Source organism: Caloenas nicobarica, chromosome 2 (genome assembly GCF_036013445.1).
Source record: "Caloenas nicobarica isolate bCalNic1 chromosome 2, bCalNic1.hap1, whole genome shotgun sequence".
Taxonomy (NCBI): domain Eukaryota; kingdom Metazoa; phylum Chordata; class Aves; order Columbiformes; family Columbidae; genus Caloenas; species Caloenas nicobarica.
The window spans coordinates 9347501-9352668 of NC_088246.1; positions in this window are offsets into that span (position 1 = coordinate 9347501).

A 5168-nucleotide genomic window follows, 5' to 3' on the forward strand; every position below is an offset into this window, starting at 1 on the left:
CTCACAGCTGCTTTGCCGAAGCTGTGTTTTACCCGAGGCAAAAAGCCAAGGAATGTTTTGCCTGGTTGTGGGGAAAAACCAGCGGCAGCCCCTGTCGGTTTCATTTCTCTCCAGTTCAAGCTTTTCCTAATTCCTTCCGCTATTACTATCAGGTCAGCTTCGGCGGCCTTAGCAAAGAGGCGAGGAGTGCCACGGACAGCAGCTTTCATGTCACATCAGACAAATTAACCACCCACTTCAAAAGCTTTTGGTGAGTCTCTGTTCCTCAGTGCCTATGAAATGCCACAACAGTCCAGGTCTCAAATCTACACACAGCGAGAGCTATTATTTATTTACCGAGTGTAAAAATCCTGTCTCCTCCTTTCAGACTAACCCCATAGCCTGAACTTTCAGAAATCAATTTACATTTTTAAATTCCTTTATGAGTCCTTGATATTCGGCAGCACTTTCTTTGCTCACAGCAATCTGACAGGCTTTGTTCCAAGATATTTTTAATGTTTAGAATATTGAAGAGATATTTTAAATATCAGTTATCTTGCTTGGATAAGTAGCCATTAAACATGCAGAATAACTTACTTGAACCACAAGTCTGCAGGCTAAAAGTGCTTCACATTTTATATGACATTCTTCATCTGTGCTCTTCAAATCATTTTACAAGTACTAATGAATAAAGTTTATTAGCAATCCAGTGAAGGAAATAAGAACCGTTATCCTCTTTCTTTGCATGGAAATTGGGAGATGTTTGTGTATAAACACTATAAAAATCACTGAAGTTATTGAATGTGTACTTTAAATTCTGCCATGATGGGATCTTTCATAAATGTGAATCAGATCCAAGATCAAGCCCTGGCATCACTGTGGCAGCCAGTCTGCAGCCCCCTTGATGTCAGGTCTGACCTCAGGCCCAGACTCCATCATATTTGGGAATGGCTGAAAAAAAGAGCCATGATTTTGGCTAAAAAAGCTTTGTTGGAATTTTTTAGTCTAGCGATTTTTCAAACTTCTGCTTTCTGGATTTCAGGTACATTCAAACTGCGTGTTTTAATGCTCCTTGTCTGAGCTGAATAATCAGGGTCTTGCAGCATTGCCAGGTTCTTAAGACAAAAAAAACTCTCTAAGCACCATTCTTAGCATCTTTAACTGAAATGATGCAGTCCAGCATCTGCAAACATCTGCATGTGAGCAAGGGGATGCATTTAAGCACATACCGAATCAGTAAGAAAGATAATGTGAGGAAAGGGGACCTACTCTTCTTACCCGCAGGATAAGAACTTACCCTACCCTGGGTAAATTCTTACCTGAATCCCAAACTAGCAGGTTGAATCCAAGTTTGAATTGATTTTCCAACTTTAAAGCATTTGTCATGGTGATGTCTTTTCTTCCTCGGAAGCACACGTATTTCTGTTGCTAATTGTAGCCCCAATTATTCTCTCTCATCCCATGGGGCAATAAACCAGCAAAGCAGTTGACCTACTAGTACATACACCTGGGAGGACCTTTCCCGCACAGGGTCCCCTCTACTTTGGGATTTGGAGGGGACACTCAGGTCTCTGCAGACGTTAACTGCTCCCTGGGGATCTGTTCTTGCAGAACTCCAGTCAAGGGAGTTACATTACGTACGTCAGTAGGTGCAGGATTCGTCCCATGTGAAGGACAACTGTCACTTTATTAAATAGTGACATCAATAATCATCTGTCTCGCAATAGCTGTGCCTCAGTTCACAGCTCTGCATTTAGAAATCGGAGCATCTTCTGATCGAAAAGACCACTTTTTATAATCTCATCCCACATGGTTTTGCATGCAGTAATACATCCCAGTGAGACTATTACACAAATAGGGTCTTAAAATCTTATCTCAGATCTTGCTCAAACATGAGATTTTTTGTAATCATAAATGCTAAAAATACCGTTCACATTTAAGAATGCTAACTACAAGCTGGATTCAGGCTTGCTTGAAATTGCTGCAGTCCAGGAAAGTCATAGTTAATACATAACTCTCTTGATAAACAGTTCAGATGACAACATACCTATAATTATAGTCATATCTGATCATGTTGCCTGGGGAAAAAGGAAGGTGATACTGCAAACACAGAGGGGCCGCATCCTAGTCTCTATCTCCCAACCACTGCTCCAGAGCCCCTTGGACCTCTCTGGGAATTACTGTCGACCGATGCCGGTCCTGCGCAGGGATCTGCTGGAGATGCTGTGCCCTCACCTGCACACCCCTAATTTTGTGAGCTGCGCGGTACCCACTTGACACGATGCTGGCAAATTAGAGCAGCCTAAAAATGCAGGCAGGTAATAGAAGCAGGGTAGGCTTGAGCTCGTGTCTTCTGTCCCTGGGAGGTTTGCAGAGCTGGCAGATGGGAAGCCAAGTACTTATGCCGTCGTCATTACTACCATGGTGTTGCTTGTGTGCCAGCTCCCCGGGGTGCGAGCCAGCTACTGTGGCTGTGCAAGGGACAAAAAGGCCAGTGCATGACGTGGTGCATGGAGAGAGACCACAGGGCTGAGGAGGCAGTGGGGTTTGTGTCCTACATAGAATCATAGAATGTCCTGTGTTGGAAGGGACCCACAAAGATCATCAAGTCCAACTCCTGTCCCTGCATATGACAACCACACAGTTCACACCTTGTGTCTGAGGGCCTTTTCTAGTCACTTCTTGAATACTGTCAGGCTACATCTTTGGGGTTCCTCTTGCCTGGTGTCACTCTCCTGCAGAGCTGCTACATGGACATCAGCCTGGGCTACCTCTTGGCTTGCCCACAGAGCTAATGCCCTTTGAGATTTACCCAGCCCTGCAGGGTCTTCAATTTGGTGATGTCTTTGCAATCCTAAGTATGAAAAACACCCAAGATTGTTCCTGACTGTCTCCTTTTTCTCCAGGCTGAGCCCTTGTCCCCGTCAAACAAAACCCCATCACATGCCCACCGGTTTAGATGGACTGCTATCTCTAGCAAAAAATGAGCGGTGTTACTATGTATTTGCACTGCTAGCAGGGATACGAGGCTGTCCTCCTCCTTACATTTGTTCTAAATATTTGCTAGATTCCCAGGATGAATATTCCCAGAATGAATATTCCCAGGATGAATATTCTTATGTTGTTTTGAAACATTTTTTCTGGCTGAGACAGCAATGTTTCCTAATGCATAAATTTGTCTTTTTTAAGAATTTTTTTTGCTATGCATAAACCTTAAGCTCTGTCAATAACTGATTGTTTCATATGTCTCAGACAAAGTGTAATCAACAGAGAGGATGGTGGAGAAGTGTGAAATGCCAGAGTGACATTCTATGCTTAAATAAGCAAACTACACCCAAATCGAACAATGGCTCAAAAATGTTTCCATAATAAGGGTGCATAAATTACCCCCATTACTTGGAAAGCTCTTACTTGCATCTAACCAGGCACATTTCTAGTATTCACGAGAGGTGATACACTCCGATCATGACAGACATGCCTCTATTACAGTAATTATAAAATGCTTTGTGAAAATATCATTGTGTCTACAGAGCTACTGAAGTTGTACGGTCTCCTTGGTATTTGTTTATTGCCTCTGTGAATTTAAAAAAATATAATTAAAAAAAGGAAGAGAAAACTACATTTGGAAAAAAAAAAGATAGACCTCTTTTTGATATTTATTCTCTGTGAGGGAAAAAGAAAACGCATTTCAGGTTGTACCAATGCATGATAAGCACCAACTAGATAATGGAAGGGGGGAGGATTCACTGGAAAAACACAGGCGATAAATCCTGATCGGATGAAAACATTCCAAGAAGGTACACTGATGGTTTCCCGTGTTTGATCTCTGTGATGTATGTGTATGTCCATACATATGGGAAGGCTCTGGGAGCAGGAGGACCCTCCTCCGAGAGGGCCAAAGCCACCGGTGCTGGGTGACACTGGCGGTGCCACCCCCGACTCCGCGCAGCCCCGGCAGACCCCACAGAGGGAGAGAATGTCCCTCCTGTCTCTCGCTCTCATCTTACAGCTTGAAGAGGAATTTCTAGTCAGTGCACAAGTATCTTTTTTATTTTGGGGGTCGTACAACTTGAAAAATAGCAACTTTTATTTTTCCTTTAAAGGGAAATCCTGATACAGTTCAACCAAAAATAGAGCCCTTATAATTATTTACTCCGAGACAATAAATCCCATCATTTTAGAACTCTTTTTCCCCTCAAATGTTTTGTTTTAGTTGAATACATTGATTAAATTGAATACATTGAGTACAGTGGTTAAAAGCTATAAAAAAATCAATTTAAAAGTCTTTTAGGATTACTGAAAATCTGGAAGATAATAAATGAAAAGAAAAACATAGCAATAAAACAGATAGGATTTGCTTTTAATTTAATGGCTGGATTTATCATTACACCAAGGTAACATAAAGCATCTGATCTGCACATGATTTTGCACATGATTACAATTGCTGGATTCACTAAAAAGATTGTGTTAACTTTATTTTAATACTATGAAGGTCTTAAGTATAAGTATTTTCAAAATTAAAATCAGTCAACATAAATAAAAGACTTGAACAAACCTGAAATGCCTTAAAGCATTGTCCTGAATCTTTTTTTTTTTTTACACATAACAGAATAGGAAAATGTACTTGCATTTTATTCTAATATTATTCTTATCAAAAAGATATATGTGGAGCAAGTTCAGAGATAAATTAACCACAGACAGTGAAGTGCAAAGTATCAAATAGTAAATATACCAATTTTTAACAAAATTGCCTCGTTTTTACAAGCCAACAGGGTATGAATGCATTAAAAGCATCACCTGTATTTCAAATTAACCATAGCAAGCCCTTCCACTTACCTGGAAAACCTGATCCATACGCTAAGATTTTGTATGTTAATTTGTACCACAGAGTTCTTAACATCTGACATCGGCTGTAACATTGCAAGTTGTGCTATGACTTTATTAAGGGATGATTTCCAAAGCCCTAAAGGATACTTATTATGTTGTAATATATATTTCTGAAGAGGATTAGGTCTTTGATGCTAAAACCTAGACGTTTTAAAAGCGTGTTTACTGAAATGAAAAAGATTACATACGTTCCTTTGTGTTGCACCAGGTAGAGCTTTTTCACCTTCGTTTCAACTGTATCACAAACCTCAGCAGTATCACGACCGAGAAATGCATTTAAAATCCCTCGGAGTTTCATTACC